The following is a 10,582-nucleotide window of genomic DNA, read 5'->3' on the forward strand; positions in this document are numbered from 1 at the left end:
TGTGCCGGGCACCTCAAACCGGGTCCCATGGTGCTATCTGGCTGTACAATGTAGAGATGGATGTGCCGGGCACCTCAAACCGGGTCCCATGGTGCCATCCGGCTGTACAATGTGGAGATGGATGTGCCAGGCACCTCTAACCAGGTCCCGTGGTGCTGTCTGGCTGTACAATGCACAGATGGATGTGCCAGGCACCTCAAACCGGGTCCCATGGTGCTGTCTGGCTGTACAATACAGAGACAGATGTGCCAGGCCCCTCAAACCGAGTCCCATGGTGCCATCCGGCTGTACAATGCAGAGATGGATGTGCCAGGGACCTCAAACTGGCTCCCATGGTGCCGTCCGGCTGTACAATGCAGAGATGTGCATGTCAGGAGCCTCAAACTGGGTCCCATGGTGTCGTCCGGCTGTGCAATGCAGAGATGTGCCAGGCCCTTCAAACCGGGTCCCATGGTGCTGTCCAGCTGTGCAATGCAGAGATAGATGTACCAGGCACTTCAAACTGGGTCCCATGGTGCCATCAGGCTGTACAATGCAGAGGTAGATGTGCCAGGCCCCTCAAACCAGGTCCCATGGTGCTGTCAGGCTGTACAATGCAGAGATGGATGTGCCAGGCCCCTCAAACCAGGTCCCATGGTGCTGTCCGGCTGTACAATGCAGAGATGGACGTGCCAGGCACCTCAAACCAGGTCCCATGGTGCTGTCCGGCTGTACAATGCAGAGATGTGTGTCAGGTGCCTCAGACCGGGTTCCACAGTTCTTCCAGGGCAGCTGGTGTCTTGTCAGGTCCTTCATTGTCTCAGGTCTGATTGTAGTGACCTTACAGAGGCTTAGTTTTTGTCCTTACCCCCTCGCCATTCACTGAGCACAGCCCCCATCCGTCCATGGCTTCATGTACTGTGTTTCCTACTGCACGGCCAGTGGACATGAACATAGTAGAGGAACAAAGTTCCTTCTGCTGAGACCTGGTAGATTCCCACTTCTCATTCCCCTCTCAATGATCAGAAACTTCCTGGAGAATGTAGGCTATTTCAGGTTATGATTTAGCTATTATTTTCAGCAAGGTCTGCTGATGAAAAGTACTGGCATTCCTATGAGTTTGGATGTAATTGTCATTGATGAAGTTGATGAGGAGAACAAGGCAGCTGCTAAATAATTAATACCTTGAACAGGTGAAGCACTAGTTCTTTGTGTGTCTACTTGTTATCTAGAAATGGATTACTCAGTGATAATGTCCTGTCCAACTCTACCAGATGCTAAAGAGTTAGCAGGAAAGAATATATATATATTTTTTTTGGCCAGAAACACAAGCTCAATATATTAATAGATTCGAAAGGAGAAAAATGGAGACTGTCAGTATTTCAGGAAATATCCATGACTCGGCTAAAAGAACCAACGTCCATGTTCATACTCTCGCAGTCAGGATATCTCCTGTGCTCCCTGGCCTCAGCAGGTACTACTGCCCCTGGGAGTTGGGCATCTTGTAGAGGACCCAGCAGCCCTCCAGCACGTCGAGGGAGTGGCTCTCATTGAAGTGGAAGTAGTCCGAAGAGAGAGACAGTCATCTGTGATCTCTGACATTTGTCCTCTGAAGTCGTCTCTCTGGTATATCTTCAGTCTGTGAGTGCCGGAGTGCCCTCCCCACCGTCTGTCCCTAGTAACCACCAATGAATATTGGTCTCTCTATATTCATGTGTTCTTATCTTCTTATGAAAGAAAGATCGTGCAATATTTGTCCTTATGTGCTTGACTTATTTCACTTAGCATTACGCCCTCTAGGTCCATCCGTGTTAAGTTTCACGGACTCATCATTGTTCTTTGTCTGTAGGTACCACAATTTGCTTATCCATTCATACACTGATGGGCAATTTGGTTGTTTCCATTGTTTTGCTGTTGTGAACAAAGCTGCGAGGAACATAGGAGTGCATGAAACTGGGTGTGTCAGTAGTTGCAGATCTCTAGTGTTTATTCCTAGGAGTGGGATTGCTGGATTGTAAAGTAGCTCTATTTCTAGTTTTCTGAGGAAGAGCTGAAGCATTTTCCATAGTGGTGGTACCATTTTACAGTGCCACCAGCGATGAGTAAGGGTTCCAATCTCCCACATCCTTACCAACTTTTATTGTTTTCTGTTTCTTTAATCAGTGCTGTTTTAGTAGGAATGAGTTGGTATCTCACTGTAGTTTTGATTTGCATCTCTCTAATGGCTAATGAGCATGAGCTTCTTTTCATGTATTTGTTAGCTGCTTGGATGCCCTCTTTGGTGAATTTCTGTTCATGTCCTTTGCCCATTTTATAATTGTGGTGTTTGTCTTTTTGTTGTTGAGTCATTGATGTTTTCTCTAAATTTTGGAGGTTAGACCCTTACCTGATATGTCTTTTCTGAAAATTTTTTTCCAGTCTGTAGGCTCCCTTTTTACTCTTCGAATAATGTCTTTTGATGAGCATAAGTTTTTAATTTTTAAGAGGTCCCATTTATCTATTTTGTTGTCTCCTATTCATGCACTTGTTTTAATGCTTTTTATCCTATTTTTTTCAGAAGATTAGGTCCCACAGTTTTCTCCCTATATTTTCTTCCAGGAATTTTGTGGTTTTAGGTTTGACAGTTAGGTCTTTGATCCATTTTGAGTTAGTTTTTCTGTTTGTTGGGAGATATGGGTCCTGTTTCTGCAGGTGGATATCCAGTTTTGCCAGCACCATTTATTAAAGAGACTGTCTCGGCCCCACTGGATGGACTTTGACCCCTTGTCACAATTAGTTGTCCATAAATGTTTGCGTTTAGTTCTGAGTTCTCAGATCTGTTCCACTGATCTGTGTGTCTCTCATTGAACCAATACCACGCTGTTTTGATTACCGTAGCTGTACAGGATGTTTTGATACGAGGGAGTGTGAGGCCTCCTGCTTTGTTCTTTTTCTTCAGTTTTGTTCTGGCTGTTTGGAGTTTTCCTTTCCCTATGCACTTGTTCATTAGTTTTTCCATTTCAGCAAAGAATGTTGCTGGGATTTGTATAGGGATTCCATTGAATCTGTAGGTCCGCTGCTTTAGGTAGTATTAACATTTTCACTATGTTAAACCTCAGGAAAGAATCTTAGAATGGTTCACGTTATTCCAGGTAGGCCCAGAGCTAGCTCCTCTGCTGTCCTGAGGCCCACTGGTCCGGGTAGCCCCACCTGGATGAATGTATGCTGGCTTTAGCCCCATCCCCTATTCACAATAAGTGTTAAGCCACACACACCATTATAATTCCCTTACAGATACCTTGGAGCCCTGGTGCCATAGTGGTTAAGAGCTCGTTTGGTAACCAGAAGGTCGGCAGTTTGAATCCACCAGCTGCTTCTTGGAAACCTTGGGGGCAGCTTCTCCTCTGTCCTGTAGGATTGCTATGAGCCAGAATCAGCTCGACGGCCACGGGTAACAGATATCTTAATGCTTAGGCCTGAATGCCAACTGGGCTGCAGTCTCCGAGGAAATAGCTCTGTGTAAGGGCTGCAACCTGTGGGAGACCAGAAAGGGATCTGAGGTTCATTCTCAACATCGAGGCACAAAGGGTGAGGAATGATTTCCTGGGGACACCATACAGCCTTGGCTCCCTCTCTACCCAAATCTGTAGTTGTTGGTGGATGGCAACCTAGTGTGGATGGAGTGCTGAGTACACTTGAGAAGAAGCTGCCTGGAGACTTAGAATCAGGCTCAGGAAAACCTCTCTGCAGTTTGGTTTAATGCCAGCTCTCTCAGACCCAGGCTCTCATCAACCCCTTGACAACCGGCAATTTACATCTTAATCGCCCGAACCCTTCCCTGCTCACCGGGTTTGAATCTAACCTGGATGCATATGCCTTTTTTAGAGCACAGAATATTTCACTTTCGCTTAGAGGTGTCTGAATGGATGATGAAAAGATTCCAGCTCGAAACCGATCTTATAATTTTAAGAATTGATCAGGAGGAAACTGAGCCACACAGACAGTGAAGTAATGCAATTATTCTGGTTTATGGTGCATTTTCTCTCTGTCTCTCAGCCCAGCCTTTCTCTTATGAGAGGGAATTCTCAAGGATCTTTTAGCTAAGAGAGTTAATTCTTCCTTCGCTTGATTGCCTTTCTCAGAAAATTGTTTTCCAAGAACCTTATTTTTCTCCCCCCTCTCTAAAGCAAAATTGCTGTATTTTTGACATGGGGAGTCTTACATGCTTGCAGCTTTAGTTATTATTGATCAGCTGTGAAGGCCTTTGGTGTAGCTCAGACATTCTTACCTGGACATTTTGGATTTTTTAAATGTGTGCCTTTTAAAATATAGATTAAAACATTTTGGTCTTGTTAATCGTTTTTTTTTGGCAAAGAGAAACACCAGGTTACTTAGTACCTGGCTCCCTGTTGGCTGAGGTCTGGGTGAAATTTTTACCTTGAACTGGATAGGAACTGTTGCTTTGAGAAGAATAGCCATCCAGGCACGAGCCAAAAAGGAATTTACTGGAAGGATGATGGGTTAACTCATGAAATACAGGTTCTGTCGAATAACTGGGCCTCAAGAAGGTCAAGACAAGGGTATTTTCCAACCTCACAGGAAAGAATTTCTGGAAACTCACTTCACACTTATGCCCTTAATATTGACTTACCACTCAATCTCATGTCTTTAAGTTCAGTTTATCAAAAGAAAATCTGATTGGCTATTTGCCAGCCGGTGGATTGGTTTCCGTGGGTCAGATATTGCCCTGGTCCAGTGAGTTATGGCTAGGTGGGCCAGGGTGAGCGTGGCGCAGGACCGGGCAGTGTTTCGTTCTGTGGTACATAGCGTTGCCGAGTCGGAACCGGCCCAGTGACCCCTAACAACAACAACAACCATGAACTGACCAAGGCGTGGGGATAGGACCGCTAGCCAGGCAATCAGATGCTTTCTCCAGGAACTTTGACTCTTGAGTAGATTAATGCAAGGCTGGAAAAGACAGTCTGAGCGCATTCATTTCATTTGTGGAACTGGTGAGGCTGTTGGCTTGTTACGTTACCCAGGTCCCCAGAGTCGCCCTGGCCTCTCTTGTTTCTCGGACCTAGTTTTTCAGTTTTTCTTAAATCAGTGCGCCATCCAGTGTCCTCGAACAAATCCATTTTCTGTTCGAGTTATCCAGTCAGTGTCTGTTGCTTACAATCAAACATCCCTAACTCATTCACTGTTGAATCTCAGGATGTTGTGGTTGTTAGGTGCCGTCAAGTCAGTTCTGACTCATAGCAACTCCATGTGCAACAAAACGAAACCCTGCCCGGTCCTGCGCCATGCTCACAATCTCTGTTATGCTTGAGCCCACTGTTGCAGCCACTGTGTCAGTCTATCTCATTGAGAGTCTTCCTCTTTTTTGCTGGCCCTCTACTTTACCAAGCATGATGTCTTTCTCCAGGGACTGGTCCCTCCTGATTACATGTCCAAAGTATGTGAGACAAAGTCTCGCCATCCTTGCTTCTAAAGAGCATTCGGGTTGTACTTCTTCCAAGACAGATTTATTTCTTCTTTTGCCAGTCCATGGTATATTCAATAATCTTCGCCAACACCACAGTTCAAAGGTGTCAGTTCTTCTTTGGTCTTCCTTACTCATCGTCCAGCTTTCGCATACGTACGAGGCAAATGAAAACACCATGGCTTGGGTCAGGCGCACCTTGGTCTTCAAGGTGACATCTTTGCTTTTCAACACTTCAAAGAGGTCTTTTGCAGCCGATTTTCCCAATGCAATGTGTCTTTTGATTTTGAAACTCAGGATAGTGGCTCTGAAACTGTGGAAGGTCTTTGGTCAGAAAGGAAAGTATCCATTGAGGCTACTCGACTGCATTTTCTAAGTCCAGAAGGTACGTAATGTCAGGGTATTGTCCAGAAATGATTCTTAAAAGAGGAAACAAAAGGCTTCTTCTTTGGTTCCCATTTAATCAGAAAATCAATCTGGTTATCTCTAGCTTGAGCACTCTGATTAATTGAATTTCTAAAAAATAGTCTATTTTAATTGCATGCTCGCATTTTTGACTCTTGCAAAGTGAGAAGGTAAAACGAGCAGCTTTTCATGTTATTTCGTCCTTCCTTTTCTCCTCTTGGGAAAGTTCTCCTTGTCGTTATACATTCTCATTTTGCTTCCACAGCCCTCTGCCACCATATTAATTGCTCAGTTTTTTGTGTTACCCATACATTATTACTATTATTAGAAATATTATTGTTAGGTGCCGTTGAGTAGGTTCTGACTCATAGCAACACTATGTATAACAGAACGAAACACTGCCCAATCCTGTGCCATCCTCACAGTTGTTGCTATGTTTGAGCCCATCATTGCAGCCACTGTGTCAGTACATCTTGTTGAGAGTCTTCCTCTTTTTCACCAACCCTGTACTTTATCAGATATGATATACTTCTCCAGGGATTGGTCCCTCCTGATAACATGTCCAAGTACGTGAGACGAAGTCTTGCTCTCCTTGCCTCTAACGGGCATTCTGGCCGTGATTCTTCCAAGACAGGTTTGTTTGTTCTTCTGGCAGTCCATGATATGTCAATATTCTTTGCCAACACCATAATTCAAACACATCAACAATTCTTCAGTCTTCCTTATTCATTGTCCAGCTTTTGCATGTATATGAGGGGATTGAAAATACCATGGCTTGGGTCAGGTGCACCTTAGTCCTTAAAGTGACATCTTTGGTATTCAAAACTTTAAAGAGGTCTTTTGCAGCAGACTTACCCAGTGCGGTGCATCATTTGATTTCTTGACTGCTGCTTCCATGGGCATTAATTGTGGATACAGGTAAAATGAAATCCTTGACAACTTCATTCTTTTCTCCAATTATCACGATGTTAATTATTGGTCCATTTGTGAGGATTTTTGTTTTCTTTATGTTGAGGTGTAATCCATGTTGAAGGCTGTGGTCTTTGATCTTTATCAGTAAGTGCTTCAAGTCCTCTTCACTTTCAGCAAGCAAGGTTGTGTCATCTACATATTGCAGGTTGCAGCAGTACATTGGAAATATCAGCACACTATAATATAGTTAGCTGGGACAAATCCCCTTCCCTTCTTTGTGGCTTTTGGAGTACTGAAACTAGGTCTAGTTCATCTTCTTACCTATTATACCAAAACTAGGACTTGACATTTGTTGTCATTGTTAGCTGTTGTTGAGTCAGCCCACAATTCATGGCGAACCCATGCACAATGGAAAGAAACCCTGCCTGGTCCTGTGCCCTTCCCATGAAAGATTGTGGATCAGACTGTTGTGACCCATAGGGTTCTCATGCATTGGCCAAGAATCGAACCTAGGTCTCCCACTTGGTAGGTGAGAGTTCTACCACTGAACCTACCACCAATGCCTCATACTTGGCATTTTAGTGATACTCAAGAAATAACTGTCAAATTGAATTGTGTTACTATCCGTTTACCCAAAACAGTACCTGAGCTCCATTTTAGAGTTCTTGGAAGTTACTGTGGTTCCATTTATTGAGTGAGCCAGCAGCCCTGATTCTAGTCTGCAAGAGCTTCGCAATCTGAATTTTAAGTGTTAGATACAATGAAATTAGGCAAGTTGGGCTGCAGTTAAACCCCCCTACAGCTACCTTGTGACTTCTTGACTCATTCCACTCACTGCAAATGGAGTTTCTCTAAGCTTCCATTTCTCCCCATCTTCAGTTCTAAGAACCAATTCCGGTCCAGCCTTAGCCCTACGGACAGCCATCTTTTTTTTCCTACTGGTTTTCAACTACAGTGTCCACTTGCCATTCAACTTAAGTGTTGGCAAGTATATTAGAGTTGTCCAGGACAGGAGAGAAATAGCACGTGTGTGTGTGTGTGTGTGTGTGTGTGTGTGCATGCAGCTGTGTGTGCATGCAGTGTGTGTGTGTATGTGTGCATGCAGGTGTGTGTGCACATACAGGGGTGTGTGTGTGTGTGTGTGTGCATGCAGGTGTGTGTGCATGTTTTAGGACAGGTGTGAGAAGAGTAGTGGTGGTACAGGGAGTCATAAAATTGCCCCTGGAAGGAGCATCATCTGTGACTAGGTCGTGCTGCATTCCTCTGAGTCCTAAGACCTGTCCAGGTTTTTAAAAAAAAAAGATTATTTGAGCAATGAGAAGCTGGTGAAGAGACAGCTAGAATGATTTCTCAGTGAAGAGGGCATGGATGGAAAATCAGGCTTGATCTCTGCTTTATTCTATTGCGTTATTACATGGTCTTAGATTATTAGTGCACTATTGTGTTGTGATGTGCTGCTTATGAGTGAGGACTGTGGTGTTTAACTGCCTAGGATCAAATCTTGGCCCCGCCATTTGCTGGCCATATGACCTTGGGCGAGTCAGAATGGTTTGACCAAGAAACATCCTTTTGCGATTTTACTAGAACAGGGTGGTTAGTCTTACACCAGTCTGCTGCAGACGTGAAGGATGCTGGGCCTGCAGGAACACGGGCTCTCAATGCATTTTGGTTTACTGTTTGAAGGCTTTGACAGTTGATATCAGAGGCCGGAAGGGCTGTGATGATTACTCTTGAAACTCCAGTGAAACAGTATTTTGCCATCGAGCAATGTTGTCTTCTAAGTATAAAGCTTTCAGGTGCTGTAAGAACCCTCTGAGGTTGGGGTCACTGTTAAATTTCTATTTCCCAGCGTCAAGAGACAAATGTGCATGACTTCTGGCCATCCTAATTTGTTTTCTGACCTGACTTATTATCTTTACTGGATTTAATGACGATCTCTCTTTGTGACGGGGTCATTCTTTTTTTTTTTTTTTAAAAAAAATTTTATTGTACTTTAGATGAAGGTTTGCAGAACAAATAGTTTCTCATTAAACAGTCAGTAAACATATTGCCCTATGACAATGGTTAACAACCCCATGACATGTCAACACTGTCCTTTCTCAACCTTGGGTTCCCTATCACCAGCTTTCCTGTTCCCTCCTGACTTCTAGTCCTTGTCTCTGGACTGCTGTGCCTCATTAGTCCTGTTTTGTTTTATGAGGCTGTCCAATCCCCGGCTAAACGGTGAACTTCGGGAGAGGCTTCACCACTGAGCTGAAAGGGTGTCCAGGGGCCATACTCTCGGGGCTTCTCCAGTCTGTCAGGCTGGTAAATCTGGTCTTTTTTGTGAGTTAGAATTCTGTTCTACATCCTTTTCCAGCTCTGTCCAGGACCCTGTATTGTGATCCTGGTGAGAGCAGTCAGTGGTGGTAGCCGGGCACCATCTTGCTGTACTGGCTCAGTCTGGTGGAGGCTGTGGTAGCTGTGGTCCATTAGTCCTTTCGACTAATCTTTTCCTTGTGTCTTGTTCTCTTCATTCTCCCTTGCTCCTGAAGAGGTTAGACAAGTGGAGTATCTTAAATGGCTGCTCACAGGCTTTTAAGACCCCAGACGCTACTCACCAAGGTAGAATGTAGAACATTGTCTTTATAAACTGTGTTATGCCACTTGAGCCAGATGTTCCCTGTGACAGGGTCATTCTTGATGGGTCTAAACTTGTGTTATTGTCCTGGCTGAAGTTAAGGGAACTGAGAGGAAACCAACAACCTGAAGACCTCAGAGAAGGTGGGGGGTCCTGAGCAGCACTGTGGCACTGTCCTGTGGCACTGTCCTGTGGCATGTCCTGGCTCCCCTTCTGGGTCTGTGGTTAGGTTTTTTTTATTTTTAATTTGTGTTGGAAACTTGTTGTTGTCGCTATCTGTCATCAAGTTGGTCCCGACTCATGGCAACCCCACACACAAAGGAACAAAATACTACCTGGTCTTGTGCCAATCCCATGACGGAATGGGGATCAGACAATGTTCTGTTGTGATCCATAGGGTTTTTACTGGCTGATCTTCAGAAGTAGATTGCCAAGCCTTTCTTCCTAGTCCATCTTAGTTTGGAAGCTCTGCTGAGACCTGTTCAGTGTCATAATGACACAAGAGCATGAGGTGCATTGACTGGGAGTCAAACCCAGGTCTCCCGCATGACAGGCGAGAATTCTGCCACTGAACCACCACTGCGTTGTTAAAATCTAAGGAAGCCTGAATTCTGTTACCTCTGGCTGCTGAAGCTCTGTTTGCTTGGGAACAGAAAGCCTCAGTCTGTTCTCCACCCTTTACTTCGAAATACTGTTTCGTACATCCTCACTCACCCCGTTACTCCACAGCCTGGGTGGATGTATGATGATTCCAGCAGGACATCATTCTTCACAGGAAATACAATAGGGCTGTCTCTTCCTTAGCTCCAGAAACGCAGGCTGGCTTTGAAAATGGAAAGTAGAAGGTCAGAACTATAGACCAGTGACTACAGCACAGAGTGGCTGGTTCCTGAGGAATTCACTGGGACATTGAAGCCTTTGAACTCTACCCACTCCTGTGCATACAGTCAGCTGCTGGATAGCCATTATGTTTTGGGATGATCTATTACACAGAAGAACCCAACTGATACAGATTAGAAGTTGTTACGTGTCATGGAGGAATCTGGAGGGCGTTATGCTGAGTGAATTTAGTCAGTCACAGAAGGACAAATATTGTATAAGACCACTACTATAAGAACTCAAGAAAAGGTTTAAACACAGAAGAAAACATTCTTTGATGGTTACGAGGGTGGGGAGGGAGGGTGAGGGTTATTCATTAACTAGAT

General features: G+C 44.5%; 1 protein-coding gene and 1 non-coding gene across 2 annotated transcripts in view; one reads left to right on the top strand and one right to left on the bottom strand.

Moving 5' to 3' along the window:
• Nucleotides 1–10,582, top strand: part of TMEM132B (transmembrane protein 132B) — a 215,783-nt gene that overhangs the window by 98,428 nt on the left and 106,773 nt on the right. The window lies entirely within an intron of this gene.
• TRNAD-GUC (transfer RNA aspartic acid (anticodon GUC)) lies at nucleotides 9,890–9,960 on the bottom strand. The gene has a single exon. It is a non-coding gene; the product is annotated as a tRNA-Asp (tRNA).

Source organism: Trichechus manatus, unplaced genomic scaffold (assembly GCF_000243295.1).
Source record: "Trichechus manatus latirostris isolate Lorelei unplaced genomic scaffold, TriManLat1.0 scaffold00131, whole genome shotgun sequence".
NCBI classification, from domain to species: Eukaryota; Metazoa; Chordata; class Mammalia; order Sirenia; family Trichechidae; genus Trichechus; species Trichechus manatus.